This window comes from Lepus europaeus, chromosome X (genome assembly GCF_033115175.1).
Source record: "Lepus europaeus isolate LE1 chromosome X, mLepTim1.pri, whole genome shotgun sequence".
NCBI classification, from domain to species: Eukaryota; Metazoa; Chordata; class Mammalia; order Lagomorpha; family Leporidae; genus Lepus; species Lepus europaeus.
Window position 1 is genome coordinate 33,980,757 of NC_084850.1, and position 24,362 is coordinate 34,005,118.

Here is a 24,362-nt window from a genome sequence, read left to right on the forward strand (position 1 = left end):
TCAAGAAAATCAACAACAAGAAAACAAACAATCCAGTTAAAACATGGGCAAAGGGTGCTGGCACTCTTGCCTAGTGTGTAAAACTGCTGCCTGTAGTGCTGGCATCCCATATGGGTGCTGGTTTAATACTGGCTGCTCCACTTTGATTCAGCTGTCTGCTACTGAATGGGAAAGCAGTGGAAGATGCCCCAAGTCCTTGGCCCCCTGCATCCATGAGAGGGACCCTGAGGAAGTTCTTGGCTCCTGGCTTTAGATTGGCCCAGTTCCAGCCACTTAGAACATTTGAAGAGTGTACCAGCTGATGAAAGACATATCTCTCTCTCTCTCTCTCTCTCTCTCTCTCTCTCTCTCTCTCTCTCTCCCCCTCTGTAACTATGCCTTACAAATAAATAAATCTTAAAAAACCACAAATGAGCAAAGGTCTTGAACATGCATTTTTCAAAAGAGGAAATTCAAATGGCCAACAAACACAGGAAAACACGCTTAGGATTAACAGCCTTCAGGGAATTGACAAATTAAAAACACAAAGAGGTTGCACTTCACCCCATTCTTCTCACATGGAAATCAATAAACAATACATTCTGGGGAGGATGTGGGGAAAAAGGAACTCTGATCCACTGTTGGTGGGAATGTAAACTAGTGCAGCCATTGTGGAAGATAATATGGTGATGCCTCACAAAACTGGAAATAGATCTACTATATGACCCAGCAATGCTAATACTTGGAATTTACCCAAACAAAATAAAATCAGCATATGAAAGAGTTATCCATGCTCTCATGTTTATTACATCTCAGTTAACAATAGATAAAATATACAATCAACCATGGTATCCATCAACTGATGACTGGGTAGGGAAATTGTGTGTGTGTGTTCATGCATGTGTGCATACACAGTACTACTCAGCCATAAAAAAGAATGAAATCCTGTTATTTGCAACGATATGGATCAACTCAAAACCATTATACTTAGTAAAGTAAGCCAGTCCCAAAGAGACAAATACTATATGTTTTCCCTGATCTCTGATAACTAATCGAGTTAGAAAAAATCTAATGCATATGAGTGAAAATGACATTTTGAGACTTGATGTTTGTTTACAGTTCTTGTCTCTGCTGTTGAGGGATAGTATTTTTCTTCTTACTATTGTTGAAAATTTACTTAGTGTAGGGTAAATCTTATTAGTATAAGATAAGCTGAAAGTAGATCAATATAAAAATTAAAAGAGGGAATGTGAAAGAAGGAGGAAGGAGGATGAGTGCATGGATGGGAAGGAGGCTAGGGTAGGGAGTATTATTATGCTCCTAAATCCATATATATGAAATACATGAAATCTGCTCACCTTAAAATTAAAAAATAAAAAAGTGAAACAGTAAATGGCAAATTCTCTCTCTCTCTCTCTCTCTCTCTCGCTTTCATATAAAAATAAATTCAGAAATTTATCAAAAAGAAAAAAGAAGAAACTAGTCATCCAATTTAAGGCTACATCTGCAATGGATAACCTGTTTTCTGATGTTTCTGTTCAGTTAGATGCAACAGGATAGGCAAAGCCTGGTGACGGGATCATCAAAGAAGGAGAAGCAAGAAAAGGAGCAAGATAAGCAATCTGACAAAAACAGATGTTACAAGTTTCTTTGGCCAGAAAACTAGGAAACTCATTTCCTATCTGGGAAGAGTTCTGGTTCTACATTTGAGAAATTGCACTGCTTTTAGACAGGTAATTTCAGCTTTTTTCTTAGAGAAGATGTTTTGGTAGAAGTCTATTAAGCACTGTCATGTATTTGTTTTTACTCTACTGGCATTGTGAATTTGCTCTTTGCACTCTTACAATATTCCCTCAGGGTTCCTGTTGTTTTACTTAATAAATTCATGCTGTCATTTGAGGTCCCCTTATTTCAAAATTCAATATAGTTGGTCTAAGATTCACATTTTTAGACTAAAGTTGTTCTGATAATGTAAATAAAGTGAAGAATTAATGGAAATTCAAGACCTGAATGATGTCTATACTAGATGAAACTAAAGAGAAAATTTGGTTCATGGGCAGGATGAGTTACATAATATGTGGGACCCAGTACTAAATATACATTTATGGTGGCTAGTAAACAGATAAGAATTTAAAAATGATAATACCAGAGCATTAAGAAAAGCACAGAGCTCTTCTGAGGTTATACTATGCTTTTTGGTCTTTTGGCTAAGACCAAGTGACATCTTGATACTGCTTATGACTACTCATAGACGCTTGTTTAGTGAGATCTTCTCAACACTATTTCATTTCATTTTGTTTTGTTTTTAATTTGTCGTGGGAGTACACCACCTTTTACAGCTTCAAATTTAGGTATTTCATGTTGTATATGGCACTGCATTGCCTAGAATCATTCTGCAATTATTCTGTCACATGTGGACAATGATCCCCAAAATATACCCTCCTTTTTTTCCCTAAAAAGATAAACTTACAGCTTTCAACTACAACCATTTAATTCACGTTTTAGTCAGCAGAGCAAGCTCTATGAAGAAGCTAAAGAAGGCCTTACCTGCCTGCTTCCTTACAGAAAGCTTATTTTAAAGATTCTTTATTTTATTTGAAAAGGGGGGGGGCATATGGGCATTTGAATAAAGACTGTGTATCTCAGCCTCCCTTGTTATCAGGCACTGTCATGTAATTAATTTATGGCCAATGAAATGTATCAGAAATGTTGCATGTGACCTTCAAGAAATTTTCTGTGGAGGGTGGCATTTTCAGCATCCCATGTTGGAGCACTGGCTTGAGTCCCAGTTCTCCATTTCCAATCCAGATCCCTGCTGTTGCTCCTGGGAGAGTAGTGGAAATGGCTCAAATGTTTGGACTCTGCCACAAGGAGGGGAGAACAGGATTAGAGAACAGGATGGATTCCTAGCTCCCGGCTTCAGCCTGGACCAGTCCAGACTATGTGACGTTTTGGGGAGGGTAACAGCAGATAGAAGCGCTTGCTCGCCTCCCTCCCTCCCTCCCTCTCCTTCATCTTTCAGACTTTCAAATACATGAATCTTTAAATTGAAAGAAATTTTCTGTAAAAAAGGTGTAGAGCCTTCTTAAGCTTCTTGACAGAGCTTGCTCTGTTGGCTAGACTGTGACTGAAATGGCTAGAGTTGAAACAAGTTTATTAGATATATAGTATTGAGCCATTCTTTAGTTGATGAACATTTAATTTTTTTCTAAATATTCCACTACTCCAAATGATGGTGAAATGACATCCTGTACCTATTACACTCTTGTTTATTTGTGTTGGGTAGAAACTGAAAAGTATAGGGTTATAGAATATGTACATATTAACAGTAGATTTCTTTTTCAAAGGGCTATGTCAAATTAGGTTCTGATCAAAAGTTTATTCATTTAAAATATAGAAATTTTATGACATTTAGGAATGATTCTAGACTGTAGGTATACAGAGGAAAATATGATTAAACTTTTGTTCTTATGTGGAAGATAAATAAGAAAATAAGCATTAATTCAACCAGTAATAATAGCTACGATACAGTATGGATGACAGTGGTGAAGGTTAACAGTACATAATGTATTCAAATAATGTATAGTTTTAGAACCTACATTTATGCGAAAGAGTAACAAGAAAAAAATAAGAATTATTATTCCAAGCAAAAGAAACAGAAAACAGAGACAAGTTCATCTTGTTCTACAAAGTTCATCTTGTTCTCACAGCCTGCAACCCTGGCATCCCATATGCATTCCAGTTCATGTCCTCGCTACTCCATTTCCAATCCAGCTCCTTATAATGTCCTGAGAAAGCATGGGAAGATGGTCCAAGTATTTGGGCTCCTGAAACCAGGTGCAAGACCCATATGAAAATCCTGGCTCCTGGCTTTGGACTGGCCTAGCACTGGCCATTGCAGCCATTTGTGCCCATCACTGGTGCAGTAAATTCATTATTAGATTTTTCTTTGGAACATCTCTTTCTGTGGGTTTTTCCCTCTCTTTCTGTAACACTGACTTTCAAAATAAATAACTAAATCTTTAAAAAAGTAGAATTGCTAATCAAAGTCTTAAATGTTCTTGCTCTGTGTAATCAGATATCTGTTGTCATTCACCGAAGTAGTGATGGTGTTTCCTGTAAACCTGAAGGGCATATATATAATCCAGCAGTCATGCAAGTGGAAAAGAAAACTCTCATCTCTTTGATGGTACTTTATTTTTAGTTCCAAACACCTGAAATCTGGGCAGCATGCAGCCCCTGAATTGCAAAGCACTGAGCCGAGTATAAAGCCCTCTATTAGTTCAGGAAGAGTTTATTGCTACGTTTGGTCACTATTGTCATTTACTATCAATCACTCTCATATTTCAGGGAAGCAAATAGGCAGGGATTTTGAAAAGATGTTCTTCAACTTTGCAGCATTGGAATTATTATTCAAGTGCACATTGATCTGACATAATCTCAGCAGTTAACAATATACAGAATCTGGGCTTGTTCACAGCCATCATTAGATGAATCACATTGAACAACAACAGCAACAACAACAAAACCCAGTCTATGTGGCAGTTTCTTGGAATTTCCCAACCTTACCACTAGATACATTAGTGTTTGTGGATAAAGAAAAATTACTGGCATGGTCTTGTGCACTTAGAATTTTTTGGTATTTAAATACAACACAAAAAATGAGCACAACAAATAACTATGAAAGTTCCATTCAGTTCATCAAACACTTCCTGGGAACTTCACATTGACCAAGCACGATGCTTGGTACCTAAGATGCCAAGGAAAATTACATAATCCCATTTAGTAAATTCATGTTATCATCAGCTATAAAAATGATAAATGCTTTTTCCCATTTTTTGGTGAATGCCTGTTATCCAATGCTAGCATTATAAAAGACACTGGTTATTTTTCTAGCAATGAATCAATCATCTATTCTTCCATTCAGAATTAAATCTTAGCTATCATACTTGGCATCTTTGATTTCTTTAGGCACAAGAAAGATTCAAAATCTATTTATACTTTGTAAAATTTCTTATTTGTCCTGTCTGCCTTATTTGCATATCTATTTCTGCTTGGGGATTTTGGATTTCAAGTTCACAAGGTTATGTCACCACTGTCTCTGGCACATTATATTCATTGTTAGACTCTTCTTTGGTTATATTTAACTTATGTTTTCTTATTTCATTTCATCAAGACTATCAATTCTGACATTCTTCCATTCTTATACCCTCAAACCTATGCCCATGGAACTTGCATTAGATTACTTTTTCTCTGTAACTGGTTCACATTAATATGCCTTACATTTAAATGTACATAAAGGCTACTTTCAATATGCACCACTGGTTTATATGTTGCTTTTATACCAATAATATATTTTAAAGATCTAATTATCCTGGGGCAGGCACTGTGGCATAGTGAGTAAAGTCATTGCCTTCAGTGCCAGCATCCCATATGGTCACCGGTTTGCATCCCAGCTACTTCACTTTCCACCCAGTTCTCTGTTGTGGCCTGGGAAAGCAGTGGATGGTGTCCTAAGTTCTTGAGCCCCTGCACCCACATGGGAAACCCAGAAGATCCTGGCTCTGTGATTCAGATTGGTGCAGCTCCAACTGTTGCGGCCAATTGGGGGTGCAAACCAGTGGATAGAAGACCTCTCTCTCTTTCTCTCTCTCTCTCTCTGTCTCTCTCTCTCTGCTTATCCTTCTCTCTCTGTGTAACTCTGACTTTCAAGTAAACAAATAAATCTTAAAAAGATTTAATTATCCTGTTATTTGACATTTGGTTTATTACTTCTTAATGATGAATAGTATTCTCTAGGATATGATCACTGAATTGCACTTATTATTTTCCCAAATAATGGGTCCTTAAGTTGTCCTTAACTTCATTTCCAAAAGGAATGCTGTTTGCCTTTGCATGTGACCTTTTATGGATGTATGCATGTTACTCTTATATATTAAACCAGGAATGGGATTGAGTGATGGAATTTCTGTATAGCTATGTTTGCTAATTCTGATTATATTCAAGGGAATTTCTATGCCAGTCAATCTCCTGGAGGCCAGTTAGGAGATCCCAGGTAATTTTAATCCTTGCCAACATTTGCTTTTCTCAGACTTTATAATGTTTATATAATTTCATTGGTGACTATGAAGTAAAGTCAATTGTTTTAATTTTCAATTGATGACAGAGTTGATGCTAACTCTTAAGTCTGTTAAGCCATTTTAGTTATCCTTCTATTATTTTTCTATTTTCATCCTTAGCCAAATTACATGTTTTGTTAACCAAATTTGTTTTATGTTTTGTTATATAATTTATTGATTTCTTTGAAAGGCAGAGTAGCACACACACAAACACAGATTTTCCATCTGCTAGTTCACTCCCCATATGGCCAAAATACTCAAGACTGGGCCAAGCTGAAGCCAGGAGCCCAGAACTACATCTGGATCTTCCACATGAATGCAGGGATTCAAGTATTTGAGTCATCATCTGATAAGTTCCTAGCCATAATTAGCAGGAACCTGGATCGGAAACGCAGCAGCAAAGACTTAAACCTGTACTCTGATATGGAATGCAGGCATCTGAAACTGCAAATTAACCCATTGTGCCACAACACCTGCCCCTGTGTTATCCTAATGCTTGTTGTTGATTTTCAATTATTGTATATTAGAAATAATGGCCAGCACCAGAGCTCACTAGGCTAATCCCCAGGTTCTAGTCCCAGTTGGGGTGCCGAATTCTGTCCTGGTTGCTCCTCTTCCAGTCCAGATCTCTGCTGTGGCCCAGGAGTGCAGTGGAGGATGGCCCAGGTCCTTGGGCCCTGCACCCGCATGGGAGACCAGGATAAGCACCTGGCTCCCAGCTTTGGATTGGTGCAGCGTGCCATCTGCAATGCGCCGGCCATAGTGGCCACCTGGGGGGTGAACCAATGGAAAAAGGAAGACCTTTCTCTCTCTCTCTCTCTCTCTCTCTCTCTCTCTCTCATTGTCTAACTCTGCCTGTCAAAAAATAAAAATAAAAAAGAAATATTAAAACTTATGAGAGTTTAATATTGTGAAATTATTTTTACATTTATTCACCTACTGACATCATCCATGGGGTCCAAGATGAAAAGAAATCCTTAAATTTATGTAGTCAAATACATCAATATTTCACTTATGTATGGGTGTATTTTGTGTCTTGTTGAAAAAGTTGTTTATAATTCGAAGCCAAAAATGTATTTTCTAAAATTGTGCTCCTTTTTATACTTTATCTACAGTAAGCCTTTTAATACATCTAGATTGCACTTATCCATTAGGGGTCTTCAAATAGTTTATGGAAAACACAAAAACAATACATGGATTTCAAATTTTTTGCCCCAAAATGAACTCATCCTTTACTTATTTTCTAGAACTTTTTAAAGTATGCTCATAGAAAACAAATTATATTTATATATTATCTTTTGTCCTTCCACCTTGCTAACCTCACTTACTCATTTAAACAGCCCATCTGTAAATTCTGTGCATTTACCTGTATAGATCTTTTCCAAGCTGCATGACATTTTATTCCCTTTATTTCTTGACTGCACGGGCTAGAATCTCTATTAAAATGTTAAACAGAAGTGAGAAGAGTGGATATCCTTTCTCTGTTGCTAATCTTACAGAAAAAGCATCATTTTATCATTATATATTATGGCAGATGAAATTTTTCATAGAGGCTATTTTCCAGGCTGAGGAATTTCCCTTCTCTTCTGAATTGGCTTTAAGATTTTTGTCTAGACTTGATTTTATATTTTATCCAATGCTTTTTATGCATCTATGGAGAAGATCATATGATTGTTAATGTGTTGAATTACATTGATTCATTTTTAAACATTAAGCCAACCCTGCATTGTTGAAATAAACCTAACTTGGTCAGGATATATTATACTTTTATATATTGCCATATAAAATTTATTTGATAGTTTTATTCTTTAAACCATTTGAATATGACTTCACTTCCTCTGCCATTATTGTTTTATTTTATTTGTTATACGTTTCATGTATTTCATAAGTATAGATTTAGGAACATAGTGACACTTTCTCCCTCCCCTCCCTCCCACCCATGTTCCAACACTTCCTTATCCTCGCTCTCACATTCTCACTCTTAATTTTGACAAAGATCTATTTTCAGTTAACTTAATGATCATATAGTTAACCTTATACTAAGTAAAAGTGTTCAACAAATAGTATGAAGAGAAAAAAATACAGTGCACCCCAGGATTGTAAACAATCATCGAATCTCAAAATGTTAATTTTACTCCAACACGCTAAATTTCATGTATTCTATTAGTTACCACGGATCATGGAAAAAAATATATATGGTGGCTACTGGCTTATTTCACCAAGTAACTATATATAATGGTTTCCAGTTGTGTCCATCTTATTGCAAAAGATAGGATTTCTTTTTTTTTTTTTTTTTTACAGCTGAGTAGTACTCCATAGTGTATATATACACTGTAATTTATTTATCCAGTCAACAGTTGATGGACATCTGGGTTGATTCCATATCTTAGCTGTTGTGAATTGTGCTGCGATGAACATGGGGGTACAATTAACTCTTTCTTATACTGATTTCTTTTGGCTCGGGTGAATTCCCAGGAGTGGAAACATATGGTAGGTCTACATTCAGGTTTCTGAAGTTACCCCATACTATCTCCCACAGTAGTTATGCCAGTTTACATTCCCAACACAGTGGAATAGGATATGTTTTTCCCCATATCATAGCAAGCATTTGTCATTTGTTGATTTATGTATGTGAGCCATTCTAAGTGGAGTGAGGTGAAACATCACAATGGTTTTGATTGGTATTTCCCTGATGAGTAGTCATCCTCAGCATTTTCTCAGTGTCTATTGGCCATTTGAATTTCTTTTCTTGAAAAATGCCTGTTCAAGTTCTTTGCCCATTTTTAACTGGAATGTTTCTTTTGTTGTTGAATTTCCTGAGCTCTTTATAGATTTTGGTTGTTAACCCTTCAGCAGTTGTGTAGTTTGAAATATTTTCTCCCATTCTGTTGGTTGCCTCTTCAATTTGCATTATTGTTTCTAATGTTAAGTCAGTGTAAATCATGAAACCCAGTGACTTTGCTCTTAGGAAGCTCTAATACAGCTACTGAGCCAACACAGCTGTTAGAAAGAGGTAATACAAGCAACCCCAGGTAAGAATGTCATACAGTCCCACTCTTCATATCCAGGATTTGGCATTATTTTGTGAAAGACCACTTCTCAATTTATTTTCTGCTTGTGTTGACTTATAAAACTCTGAAATTGTTATTTCTCACTTTTTCTGGTATATTTTTTCTTTCTGTAGAGAGAATTAGTGATTTTTTTTAGTCTGCTATATTAGAAATACCCCCTTCCTCTTTATAGGCTTGCAATGATGACAGGTAAGTATGGAGCATGTGAGAATGAAATAAAAAGGGCAGACTTAAAAAATAAACCCATACCAAAAACCCTTTCGTCTAACCTATCTTCTATCACTGGGTTCAGTCTCAAGAATTATACTTTATTTCTCTTTCCACTACTCAGTCTAGGAAACCATCAACTTTCTCCATTTTCACAGGATTCACAGAGGTGGTAGGAATTTAATAGATTCATAAAATCACCTTGTTGGTTTTGATTTGAGATGTGGGAGTATGGATTTCTATCTTTGGATCCTGGTAGGAAGCCAGCAACTGATGCTAATTTACTCTCTTGAATCAGAATTTATGATTCTTTGTTCTTTCTTTAGAAGCCTCGTTGCCTTCAGCTTAATACAAGCTTCATTATATTATTCTGGGATTATTATATCTGCATTCTACTCAGTTTTCATGTTTTCTATTTCTGTGTCTTCAATCTATAATAAAATATTCCAAGTGATTACTCACACTAAATTCCTTCTTTGCAGATATCACTGTTGAGGAAAGTTTTCAAAGGAGGATGCTCATATTTGTGGTAGATTACTTTGGGTCCCTTATGATATAGTGATCACTGCATGAAAACCTATCTTACCTAATTTTTCTTCCCTGTTTATTCTCCAGACTAGGCATTATTACAGCTACTCTAATATCTTAATTTCTATTTCAAGGTTTAAAAAATCAGGCAGAATATTGTATTCTGTTTTATAAGTTGCTAGGTAGGACAGATACAGCTTTTTTTCCTAAATTTTGCAAAAGCAAAGAGATATATATGGAATTATTTAGATTATTTGTGAGACCATAAATTAAAAATATTCTCTTTCTATGCTTTTGCCAAACACTAATATGAGACCCTTGAGGATAAATATACTCTAATTATGAAAAACATCATGTTCCTAACACATTTCCAAAAAACATTTTCCCATCAAATTCAACACATTGACTTCTGCTTATTTCATAGATTACACTTTGTGCTTTTTCCATTTAAGGTCTTTTGCAAATGCTTTCTTTGCCTGCAATGAGCTTCACTCTTCTCTAAAATGCAGAGGGTGATGCTCTTATTTGTCTTCAGTGTAATGATGGTAATGTTAATAACAAAATAAAATGACACTTTGACAATTATACTAATTTTGAAAAAATACATGAAACAATGAAAATGCAAAAATTTCTTAAACCTAGTAGAAACCCTTCATCAGCCAAGTATGTTGTAAAAAAAAGATCTAATCTGGCCGGTGCCGAGACTCACTAGGCTAATCCTCTGCCTGCTGCACCACCACCCTGGGTTCTAGTCCCGATGGGGTGCTAGTTCTGTCCCAGTTGCTCCTCTTCCAGTCCAGCTCTCTGCTGTGGCCAGGGAAGGCAGTGGAGGATGGCCCAAGTGCTTGGGCCCTGCACCCACATGGGAGACCTGGAGAAAGCACCTGGCTCCTGGCTTCGGATCGGTGCAGCGCGCTGGCCGTAGCGGCCATTTGGGGGAGTGAACCAACAGAAGGAAGAACTTTCTCTCTGTCTCTCTCACTGTCTAACTCTGCCTGTAAAAAAAAAAAAAAATCTAATCAATTCTTATAAGTTAGCCTAAATACTTGAAATTTTCAGGAAGTTGTTTTTTTTTTTTTTTGTTTTGTTTTTTTCAAGCAAGCAAGAACTCAGTTTATTGCGTGCATAGCAAAGCCTTTTAAAGCACAAGACTGCAGGATTACTGGGACAGGGCATAAGGACCCACCAATTACTTAAAAGGTCATTTTACAGGGTGATTTTTTACAGAACCAGCCATATGTCTGTACACTCATCATCAGTTGTTACCTCCCCTGATGCTGCGTGGCCAATCAGCTTTGGTGGTAAACGACTTTGGGTACCGCCCACCTTACTTCCTTTGGGCGCCATCTTTGAATTGCCTCCTGTGCCTAATTTCCGCACAGATTCCCCCTTTTTTGTTTTATATAAAAGAGAGAAAAAGAGAAACTGAGCAGAGAGTGTGCCTGTCTTAGGTTGTCCCCTCTGAGTGGGATCAGCCCTTTAGGGAGCATGTCTGTCTTAGGTTGTCCCCCTCTGGGGATCTTACCCGTCTTTGACTACTACTCCAGCTGTTAAGGGCTGTCCCAGGGGATCTTACCCGTCATTGGCTACCACCTCAGCAACTCAGTCTATGATGTTTATATCTCTACATCTTGGCAGTGGCCATGGGTGGATGTATAGAGTTCCCAATATGGCGTTTAAAGAGCGGCAAAACCCAGTTCTTAGAGAGTGGCATATTGTTGTTGGACCACCATTAACTGGACCACAGCAATGCAATCTTAGACAAGGAGAAATTTACAAGGACAATGGAGACCAAGGGACCACAAGGGGGAGGAGATAAGGAAGCCATCCCCCAAGGCCAGACCACAGGTAACTAGAGCTTCAAGGTCTTCTTGGAGGGTCTTGATCTGTCCTTGATGATGCTGGAGCGATTAGCATAAAAGCAGCACTCCTGATGTACCATGATGATCCAGTCACAATGAGGCAGAGAGTTCAATATGGTCTTTTTATTCCTGTAAAAGAAAAGAAAAATCACTCCTCAGGAGGGGGTCCTCCTGGGTGACATTCTTAAAGTTTCTTACAGGTACCCATATGGGATTGGAATTCCCCTGAGGGAAGACACATCCAAATCCTCTACCAGCACTTTTCAGTGGGTCTGGTCCTTGCCAGCATCCCGTTAGTGGGTTTTTCCATTTTACCCTAACTGAAAGGTAGGGTACTTGGAGGGACCAATGTTTGTAAAAGGCTGACAAGGGCTGATGTTTTAGAAAATTTAAAATATTTAAGGTGAGCATGGCTGGTTTCGTGGGAGTATGATTCCCCCTTTTTGTTTTATAAGTTGGTATTTTGTTTTTTGATGATTGTTCTTGTGGGTTGTGAGGAATTTTAGTAGAGCGTTGAATTATTTTACATCTTGGCAGCACAATTAATTTAAACATTCTGATTGGTTATTATCTCTGCAAGATGAGAGATATATCTTTTGACATCTCCGGGGGCTCTACCAAAAGTTTAGAGAATTTAGAACTTTGATTTTTACAAAGATTGTTAAAGGTGCCAAGATAACTTTAGAGTATCTGGTTAAAATAGAATTTAACATCCTGAAATGACAGCTATTTATTTAATTAGGGCGATTTAAACACTTTTAGACCAGATTTAATTATAATGACATTTAATACAGTTTTTTAAGACTTAATTTTTTTTATCAATCTAAACTTAACAAAAACAGTAAACAATAGATTACCTTGGCAGAACATGAATTTTATATCTCTTGTTGTCAAATAAACCAGAAATAAAAACCTTGAATATGAAAGTTAGCACACAAAATCATCACATAACTCAGAACTACTTAAGAGTCAAAAAGAGCTTACAGGACCTAACTCTAGAAATGGCAGAGTAACCAATTAAGCAGACACTGTTAAAAAAGAGACGTTACAGTTTTTGCAAAAACAGATCTGTAAAAGAAACAAGTTTAAAGCATATCAAAGACATGTAAAGTTTTGTATACACAGAATTTACTCTCATTTACATAAGACCACTTTATCTGGAAAGCAAAAACATGAATACAACATAGGTCTGACATCATTTACAACATTTTAATACACTTTGCATAATCTGAATTGACTCAAACAGTTGTACTTTAACAAATTTAGAGTCTCATCCTTTGAGTTCCAGGGATCCTACTGGAAGCCCCAAAGTTGGAAGACTTAGTTTTGAATTTAAACTGTAAGAGAGTCAAGCATTTAGCCAGAAATTACTACATTTATTAATTACCTATTGCTGTTTCATTGAGTACTGATTACCCAGAAACCTGGTAAAATAAATTGCAAAAATAAGTTCAGCAAGTTACAAAGCGATATTTTTAAAGGTGGTGATTTTCCTAGATTCAAAGAAAAATTAGTTACAGTTGCCCCCCCCCCCTTTTTTTTCAAGAATATCTCAGGCCCCATAACATCATAGCCTATCAGCCTTGTGGGGCTGCTTCTGAAGCAAATGTTTAGGCAGCTGTCACAGTTCGAAAATCTGTCTGCCTTGCTCAAGATGAAAGGAAAGAGTCCTCAGAAGGGTGCAATACCTAATTTGTTTCTCAATAAGCAGGGAGCCCAAGGATGGGATTACCACTCCCTTGTTATTCTTATGTTAAAACTAGAACAAGAGAAGAACAAAAGACCAATTGGAAATCAAGGAAGCAGCCATTAAGACAAGGAGAGTAGATTTTGGACCAGGCCTGGTTCTATGATAAATCCCAGAGGTTGAAGTATAGTGAGCTGAGATAGTGAAGTTGGGGCTGCAACTTGGAAGGCAGAGGCCAGTAGTAGCCAGAGGCACTTTCCCTCTCACCCCTCCCAGTGAGGAGAGGTATTGAATTCTTGCTTGCTTGACTTGACTCCCCACTGGGTCTGACTGTCTCCCGGATCGGGAGGCTGGGGAATGGGCAAGTGGCGCACTTACCTTTCTTCGGACCCAGTCTATCCTCGTTCGGGTGGACTAAGACCCTACATCTGGAGCCCAACGTGGGGCACGACCAGTAACTTTTCGGCCGAAGCCAAGCGGTCTCTCAGGGGGTGTGACAAAAACCGGTAAGCCATTGCCAGATTTTATAGACAGAGTCCAACAGAGTGTTCATTGCAAGCTACTGGCAGGAGATCTCCAAGATCAGTTTGTAAAATTGCTAGTTTGGGAAGGAATAAATGTTGATCATCAGATGACCTGCACTGGCCTGAGGGAGGCTCATAAATCCCCAGAGGCAGTTAAAACTAAGGTGGAGCCTTCAGGTATGGCGGCAACCCCTAAAGGCCCAGCACTACCTCAAACCACTGCACCTCCAATTCTGCCCATGTGGCCACTCCTTTATGGTTATTCCCGTCCATTGGATCACCCGCCGCCATCTTGTAAACAGCACACCTACCCAACCCCATGGCCAGTCCTGCTAGGCCCCCGGCATGTGCAGTCTTCCCTGTAAATGGGGGACCATGGCCTTTCTCTGCACTCTCTTCCAGTCAGTGTAGCCTGTTGCACCCATGCAGGCCAGGGCCAGATATCTCTAAGAAGTTTTTAAAATATGGATATATATCTGTTACCAGAGAAATTGCAGGGTTCTTGTCTTCGCGCAAGAAAGAATTCAGGCATGAGACAGAGAGTAGTGGGAGGTAAAATAGCAAGGTTTATTAGGGCAGGGCAGGTGCCCTTACGGATGGGCACCTCTCCAGACAGAGCCTGAGAGACTGGGGTGGGGGGCAGGAAGGAGCCAGGTTACTGTTGAATGGAGAGATTACACCTGGCCAGACCAGGTGGGCGACTCAGCAGAGAGGCAGAGGGCTGAGCGCTCAGTCCAGTTGAGGCCTGGGGTTTTTCAGGAGGTGGGTCTTTGTCTTCACACACTTCCTCCTGAAACAAAGGACTTTATGGAAGAAACTTCTCCCTGAGTTCTGCAAATGTTAAGAAGCTTCTCCCTGAGTTTTCTGAAACAAAAGGACTTTATAGATGCAAATGTTATCAGACAGGAGGAAGGGAGCAGGGTGTTTGAGATGCAGATACTGGGCTGCACCTGGGAGATTATGGAAGATTTGTCAGGTAGAAGGGGTGAGGACCCCCACGTGGCAGGTTATCAGGTAGAAGGGGGCAGGGCAGGGCAGGATGTGAATACTGGGCTGCCCCTGAAGCACCATCGGGATGACCTTGAGATGCAGCATACTCTGGACATCGATGTCTTCTCTTTAGGCCTCTGTGTAGCATGCACATAAGCTCATAACTGACTTCCTACCTAACATATCCACTACTATGAATGTTTTCCTTGTCCAGAATGTATATAATTTAGATTAATTAAATGTGTATTAGATAATATTGGTAGAACTTAGCAAAAAGTACACAAAGGCCATTTCTCTAGTTTTGTAGTTAAATGTGAAGATATAATATTTTATCTAATAATTTGTAACATCTCAAACAAATCAAAGCAAGCTCTTTAAAATGCTTTAAGAAGCTATCAAAATGGTGGCAATATGGATAAAAAATAAATGTAATACACTATAGTTAAGATCTTAATATTTCAGGCTGACGCCATGGCTCAACAGGCTAATCCTCCAGCTTGTGGTGCCGGCACACCAGGTTCTAGTCCTGGTCGGGGCGCCAGATTCTGTCCTGGCTGCCCCTCTTCCAGGCCAGCTCTCTGCTATGGCCCGGGAGTGCAGTGGAGGATGGCCCAAGTGCTTGGGCCCTGCACCCGCATGGGAGACCAGGAGAAGCACCTGGCACCTGGCTTGGGTTCAGCGCAGTGCGCGGGCCACAGCGCGCTGGCCGCGGTGGCCATTGGAGGGTGAACCAACGGCAAAAGGAAGACCTTTCTCTCTGTCTCTCTCTCCCTCACTGTCCACTCTGCCTGTCAAAAAGTAAAAAAAAAAAAAAAAAAAAAAAAAAAGATCTTAACATCGCAACAATGTCTCAATTGCAAATTATTAAAAGGGTAGTAAAATCTAACATAAACAGTTATTTGCCAATATATTTGAAAAACATAACTTTTATTGAAGGTTAATTTCAGTAAAATTATCTTTTTAAAAAATACTATGAAAGTATAAACGCAAATACATTATATCTAAATTATGACATTACTAGAAACTATGTTCTCTTTTTGGATTCCTTTCTGTACTTTGCACTTTTTCTATAATATGAATGACCTTTGTAATAAATAAAAAGCTTAAAATTTATTTAAGTAAAAGAGCATAGTATTTAGAGCCTCTTAGAATGGCAATCTTCACATAATATAGTTAGGTATTCATTATTAGGCATAATATTTTGGTATTTCTTCACAAATATTTTTACAAGATTCCATTAAATGTGTTGAATATTCAATCACATTATTTGGCCTAACCCTGGAAATAGACAATGCTGCTGAAATAAATGCCCCATAACCTTATGGTGCTGAGAATTACCTTCATTAACATATTACCTTAAGGACTTTCTGTGGACAAATACATTTCTTAGGAAAGGTATCATTTTCTTCAACATAGAAACACAACTATTTACATTTGTTTTGGCTTTGTTGGTGTTTTGTTTTCATTTAAAGCACCTATTGTGACTCAGATGATAACGCAGCTTTTAGGTGAGTTCATCTTCCACAGCAAAGAAGAAAATTCAGGATTCTCAAGGATTTCTGTGGACAGTTTCCAGAATGGGATACCAGAGTTATTAAACATTTATGTAACAGAGGTACTTATTTGCCTACTATACTTCTTCATATCATCATCTTTTTTGCTAGATAAAATTCTTTAGCAATAGTATTGGCTTCATTTCATTGCTTTAGTACTGGCTTGAGCAGATATTGGACATTCCTTTGCAAATACAAATAAGTCATGGTCTTGTCCTCATGGATCTCACAGTGTAATATGGAATACAAATAGTGAAACACACACTACAATAGACATAGTATCAGAGAGTTATTTTGGATGAATCATTTTGGATTATGGACTCATTTAACCCTAATTATCTCTTTTAGAACACTGTCTCCAATAGAGTGATATTATGAGATACTAGAGATTAGGATTTCTACCTATGAATTTGAGGAAGGGACACAATTTAGCCCATAAAATTTTCTAAAAAAGCTACAACTATCAAAATATGCAGGAATTTATACTGAGCCATTAAATGAGACACATAGATTCAAGCCTTAGAATATTTAATATATCTGGCATCAGCAAATGTTAGTATCTTTGTCACACTTAGCTTTCAGCTTGCAGAATGTCTCTGGCCTGAATCCAAACACATTAGTCCTTTAGATTTCATGGAACAATTCATTCAGCTGAAAAGATGAGGACTAATTCACAAACACCTTGTGTATAACTGAAGGCAAAATTATATTTATTCTTTAGTTGATCAACAATTTGATGCACGATTCTGAGGACTTGGGGGATAAATCCGTCTTTGAAGTGCAATTTAAAATCTGTTCTTTCCTGTAAGAGGAGACATCAATAAGTTCATAGAAAATAAAATTAATAAGATGAGATTCTACTGGCACAAAATTTTGAAATTATTGAATAAAAGGGATCTTCATCCAACATGGGAAGTGAGATACACAGCAGACTCATAGAATGGCAGACGTCCTAAACAACACTCTGGCCTCAGAATCAGCCCTTAAGGCATTCAGACCTGGCTGAAGAGCCCATGAGAGTATTGTAGGCATGGAGAGCCAAGATACCATGGAAAAGAAAAAAAGAAGAAGACCTAAATGAAAGATCTCTGTGAGTGAGATCCCAGTGGAAAGAACGGGGCCATCAAAGAAGGAGGTACCTTTCTCTGAAGGGAGGAGAGAACTTCCACTTTGACTATGACCCTATCGGAATAAGATCAAAGTCAGTGAACTCTAAAGGCTTCCATAGCCCTGGCAACTCATGACTAGAGCCTAGGGAGATTACTGACGCCATGAACAGGAGTGCCAAATTGTTAAGTCAGCAACAGAAGTCACTGTGTACTTACATCCCATGTGAGATCTGTCCTTAATGTGTTGTCTAATGTGCAGTGATGCTATAACTAGTACTGAAACAGTATTTTTACACTTTGTGTTTCTGCGTGGGTACAAACTGATGAGATCTTTACTAATTATATACTGAATTGATCTTCTGTATATAAAGAGAATTGGAAATGAAACAAAAAAAAACCTGGTGTTAAATTGGAAATGGCATAGAAAATTAATTAATTTTTTAAAAAAATATTATGTAGGATCTCTGTCTTTAATGTGCTGTACACTGTTATTTAATGCTATAACTAGTACTCCAACAGTATTTTTTTTCACTTTGTGTTGCTATATGGGGGCAACCTGTTGAAATCGTTACCTAATATATACTAAACTGATCTTCTGTATATAAATAGAATTGAAAATGAATCATGATGTGATTGGAAGGGGAGAGGGAGTGGGAAAGGGGAGGGTTGTGAGTGGGAGGGAAGTTTTGGGAGGGGGAAGCCATTGTAACCCATAAGCTGTACTTTGGAAATTTATATTCATTAAATAAAAGTTTAATAAAAAAAGGGATCTTCAAACAGTTTGTGGAAAATGAACATTATGAAAACACCTACACGTGGATTTCAAACACCATTCTTAACTATTTTTCCTACATTGATCTAAAATGCATTGTTCAATACTGAGTGCATCTCTGTTTAAACTGTGTCTTCTGTTTGACCCAATATTTAGTGCAAAGTATAAGAGTCTAAATATTCACCATGAGTACTTCATCATCCATCCATTCATTTCCTCTTTCATAATTACAGAAATATGTGTTGAGCAGATATTGGACATTCCTGTGCAAATATGAATAAGTTGTGGTCTTGTCCTCCTGGATCTCACAGTTTAATATGGAATACAAGTAGTGAAACATATACTACAATAGACATAATATCAGAGAATTATAAGGACAAGGAAGATATATTGATTAGTTATGCCTTAGTAAAGTGGGGAAAGATTCACAAATATATTTCATCTATTTTAAAGAATATTTGGGAACTTGAGAAAATGGAAAGAAGTCTTCAATGAAAAATCATGAAAAAACTCTGTTACCTAGGGAAATCGCAAATGGTTTACTTAGATAATAGTCAGTAATATAGCCTAAAAATATAGACTACATTTACAGCTTTCAGAATTTTATCGACTATCCTAAGGAGTTTGAGTTTTATTTGAGAAGTAATGAAAGATTTTAGCTTTGAAGTGACATGGTTAGGTTTGTGTTCCAGAAGGATTCCAAAACTGAGCCCCTGACCTTCTCCCATTCTTAATTTGTTCCTTACAGCTTTCCCCATCTCAATTAATTCATCTTTCCAGCTATACATGGTAGAATCCTTGGAGTTATATAAATTTTCTTTCTTGCCTCATATCCGTTAATCAATTTCTCCATTATATCTTAAATCTATATCCATAATCTGAACACTTTTCATTCCTTTTCACTGCTATCAAGTCACCATCATGCATTTCTTGGGTTATGGCAATAGCTTATTAACTTGTATCCCTGGTTCCACTTTTGTCCTAACCCTCTCCTCAGGTTGGTTCTCAACATAGAAGCCCAAGAAATCATGTTAACATCTTATTTAACTCAAGTTACTCTTATGTTCAAATCTAACCATTGAATTCCTATCTCACTCAGATTAAAAGTTAAAGTCTTTACAGTTAATTGAAAAATTCTTCACAATCTGTATCCCTTAGGTCTCCGACTTCACTGTTAGCTATCTACCCCAAACGCCCAGTTTCTCTTCCCCAGATATGTTGGCTTTCTTGCTGTTCTTAAATATCCTAGGAACATCCCTGCTCTGACGGTCTTTGCAGTTTCCTTTTCCTCTGTCTTGAATGCTCTTTCTCAAAATATCTGCAAAAGTTTTTCTGATTTACATCAACCACTGGTCACTTCAGTGTCACAAGTCCTAACAATGTTATTTGAAATTTCACCCATCTTTTATCATTGTTATTCTTCTCCCTTCTAATTTTTCACCCAATGCACTTAACTGTCTTATGGTATATCATTTACTGATTTCTCTCATTTGCTATTTGTGCCCTCCAATTAGAATATGAGCCCCATGAGGAAATTTTTTAATAATTTAATTTTGGGGTATAACATAATTCCTAGAACAATGCCTAGAATAGGAAGAGTTTAATAAACATATATGTAGTAAGCTGAAAGAAATTGTAGATGATAGTGTGAAATGAGTAAGCAGGCTTGTGAAAAACTTTTGCAATAGTCTTGAATGCTTGAATTAACTGCTGAGTAATGTAGTCCATATTTTTCTGGTTTCTGTGAAGCATAGGCCTATATGGTGAAACTGTTACCTGGAATAAAAAACAAAACAAACAAAAAACAGTGGCTTCTGCCAAAATGAGTTTCTATCACTTGCTCTTATTTTCTGCTATCTCTCTCTCTCTCTCTCTCTCTCTCTCTCTTTTTTTTTTTTTGGCTTTTCCTGTCCTGTCACCATTTTCAAATCTTGTAATCATTTACTTCCAGTTTCATTGCTTTGATCTATTTGCCTAATTTTACCTTTGTCGGTCATTCTCTCTTTTGATTATCTATTTCTTTTTAAAAGCCGTGGCTCTTTTTTTTTTTAATTTTTGACAGGCAGAGTGGGCAGTGAGAGAGAGAGAGACAGAGAGAAAGGTCTTCCTTTGCCGTTGGTTCACCCTCCAATGGCCGCTGTGGCTGGTGTGCTGCGGCCAGCGCACCGCGCTGTTCCGATGGCAGGAGCCAGTTGCTTCTCCTGGTCTCCCATGGGGGGTGCAGGGCCCAAGTACTTGGGCCATCCTCCACTGCACTCCCGGGCCATAGCAGAGAGCTGGCCTGGAAGAAGTGCAACCGGGGCAGAATCCGGCACCCCGACCGACCGGGACTAGAACACAGTGTGCCGGCGCCGCAAGGCGCAGAATTAGCCTATTGAGCCACGGCACCTGCCTGATTATCTATTTATTGTAAAATGTTACAGGGGTGGAGCTGGTGTTGTGGCACAGTAGGTTAAGCCACTGTTTACAATGCCAACATTCCAAAAGAACAGGGGTTTGAGCCCAGGCTGCTCCACTTCCCACCAGTTCCCTGCTAATGTGCTTGCAAAGGCAGAAAATGGCTTAAGTCCTTGTGGGACTTGTGGGACATGTGGAAGACCTGTATGGAATTCTAAGCTCCTGACTTTGGCCTGGTCCTGCCCCAGCCATTGCAGCCATTATGGGAGTGAACTAGTGGATGGTTCTCTTTCTCTGTCTCTCCCCTTCTCCTGTAACTCTATCAAAAAATATTTTTTTAAAAAGTTACAGGGTTATACCATTGCAAGACAGAAGGCAACACAACACATTTTGTTATCTGTGTGTAAGCTGAATAAAAGTTGTACAGTGACCATCAGCTGGATGTGCTTTTCGACAAATGATTTTGAAAGAATGGAATGATTAGTCACTGACCAAGATATCTCTTATTTACATAGTGATTGATGGGATGAAGAGCTGGCAGCAAAGTTTGTACTTTATGCAATTACTCATAGTTAATATATCATAGTAACTTAAATTTAAATGGTATCATTCATGAGCTGGTAATTTAAAAATGTGAGTAACTAAAGTACAAGGATATCAGACCTTTGGAAAGCAAGGGATTTCCATGTGTGTATGTCTACATGTATGTTTGTGTGTGTATGTGTGTGTTCCTGAAATGTATTGTGCACACACATAAAACATGTAATTTTAGTTGTTTAAAATTTGATAAATGTGGTCAGGCTATAGGTAAAAAGGATAAATCACACGAGTTTTTTTTTATTTATTTTTTATTTTTTTTGACAGGCAGAGTGAACAGTGAGAGAGAGAGACAGAGAAAAAGGTCTTCCTTTTGCCGTTGGTTCACCCTCCAATGGCTGTCGCGGCTGGTGCACTGCGGCCTGCGCATCTCGCTGATCCGAAGGCAGGAGCCAGGTGCTTATCCTGGTCTCCCATGGGGTGTAGGGCCCAAGCACTTGGGCCATCCTCCACTGCACTCCCTGGCCACAGCAGAGAGCTGGCCTGGAAGAGGGGCAACTGGGACAGAATCCGGTGCCCCGACCGGGACTAGAACCCGGTGTGCTGGCGCCGCAAGGTGGAGGATTAGCCTAGTGAGCCGCGGCGCCGGCCAAATCACACGAGTTTTAATACCGCATGGCCAACAGTTTATTAAATTAACTATGAGGTATCATTTATTTTAGTATCACAGAACTTTTTGAAGATGCCTCATATGTATATACAGTGCTGTTAAATAAAAAATATAAGTAATAAAAGTAAATAAAAGTAATTTTCATAGAGTAATGAGTCAAGAAAATAAGGAGGATGTAACTGCCTTACAAGATATTAAAACTTCATATGGAACTACTATAATTAAGCATCTGTGGTATTGGTACAGGTAAAGAACAAAGTACAATTGAGACCTTGAAAACAAAACCATTAATATTATACATTTTTAAAGTTCATGTAAAATGCGTATTATTAAAATTTGTGCATGGATTTAAAATATTTATACCAAATAAATTTATCTTTTAAATATTTTTATTCAATGAACTTTAGGAAGTACCTTCATGGTTCAATTTTACAAGAATATGGTTAAAACTTTTACTGTGTGAGAATAGCTTATTTCCCCTCATAAGTCCTAATATTTGGTTTGTTAAAATTATTTTATGATTATTTAATAATGTTTACTTTGGAATCTTACATATCTTTCCTTCGATGTTAACAGAAACTTCATATTCTGTGGAACTATTATAAAAGATGTGTTATTTTAAATTTTATTTTCTAATTACTTCAATTACTTCTGTTTGTAAATTAATTTCAGTTAACAAAACCTATAATCCATTGATCAATTTACTTTATTCATAGTTTTGCCTTTTTTAGGGTGTCAGATAATTGCAATCACATAGTATATAGCCTTTTCAGATTGTCTTCTTTCAACTAGTATTATGAATTTAAGGTTTCTCCACAAATTTCTTCAGCTTGGTAGCTCATTTCTTTTTAGTTCTGGATAATATTGCATTGTCTGAGTTGTCTCAGTTTATTTATCTACTCATCTGCTGAAGGACATCTTGGTGGTTTCCAAGTTTTGGCTAGTATGAGTAAAGCTGCAATAAACGCCTATATAGGTTTTTGTGTGAAAATGATTTTTCTTCAATTTCTTTGAATAAACATCAAGAAGCACTGTTGCCAAATCACATTCTAAGACTACATTGAAATTTGTAAAAAACAACTAAATTGTCTTTTAAGGTGGTTGTGAATTTGTATTTTCACCAGCAATGAAAGAGAATTTTTGTTGACACATGTTCCCACCAGCATTTCCTTTTGTCAGCATCCTGGATTTTGTTCTAGTGATTTATCCTGTGAATATTTACAAATATTTATATGTTACACCCTAGTGAAATAATTTTGTATATTTTACTGATATAGAATCCTATAATTAGAACTATTTCATATTCTTTTCCACTAATATTTTTCCATGTTTTTGAATGTTATTCTATAAAATAATTTTGAGTGATATTGCATCAGCTGGATGTGCTATTCTTTATTCAATCACTGAATTACCAATCAGCTCTGAATCTCATGCCATCAGCCTGCATCAACCCTCATTCTTTATTACTGGGTGTCATTCACCAACCACTGGGTCACTTCTTCCCTGACAACAGTTTCTCAACCATTTTAGAGCCAATCAGTCTGCCACTTACACTCACAATAAATTCAATATACAAGTAGTTATATACACAAGCAGCTGTTCCTTCCATCAACTAGTTTCTTAGTTCAATCTTTATAAGTGATGATACATTCCAGTGATCTTTTTCTTCATCCTATTTCATACACTCAGTGCCATTATCAAAACTTAGATTTCTTTCAAGAACTGAAAGCTCACCACAACTTCAGCTTAATGAGTTCCAGCCTATGACCACTGCATCTTATATCTTCACTCCAACAAGACTTTGATAATTCTGGACATCTAATTTCCTCATTTCCTTGATTTTATTTTTTATATCTTAACCAAATTATAATTGGCATTCACTTACTATAAACATTAATGTTAATGTACTTGAAATACCTGTGCCCTTATTTTGCTTTCAAAAGTCATAATCAAATTAAATTTCACTACTCATTCATTAATTAAAAAAAACTTTTTATTTCAGGAATTTCCTTTTATATATAGTTTGAAATTTTTTACATATTTTATTTATATGAAAGGCAGAGAGAATGAGATACAAAGTGAGATACAAAGAGAGTTTCCATCCACTAGTTCGGTCTCCAAATGCATAATAACTGGGAACTTAATCCAAGTCTTTCACAATGGTGACAGCCACATAATAATTGAGTCATCACCTGATGCCTTTCAAGGTATCTATTAGCAGGAAGCTCAAATCAGGAGTCAAGCTGGGATTCAACCTCAGGCATTCCATTTCCAGATGTGGGCATCACAAGCACTGTCTTAATTGCCAGATCAAATGCCCACCCCTCCCTTTGTATTCATAAAAACCAATAAGCCAA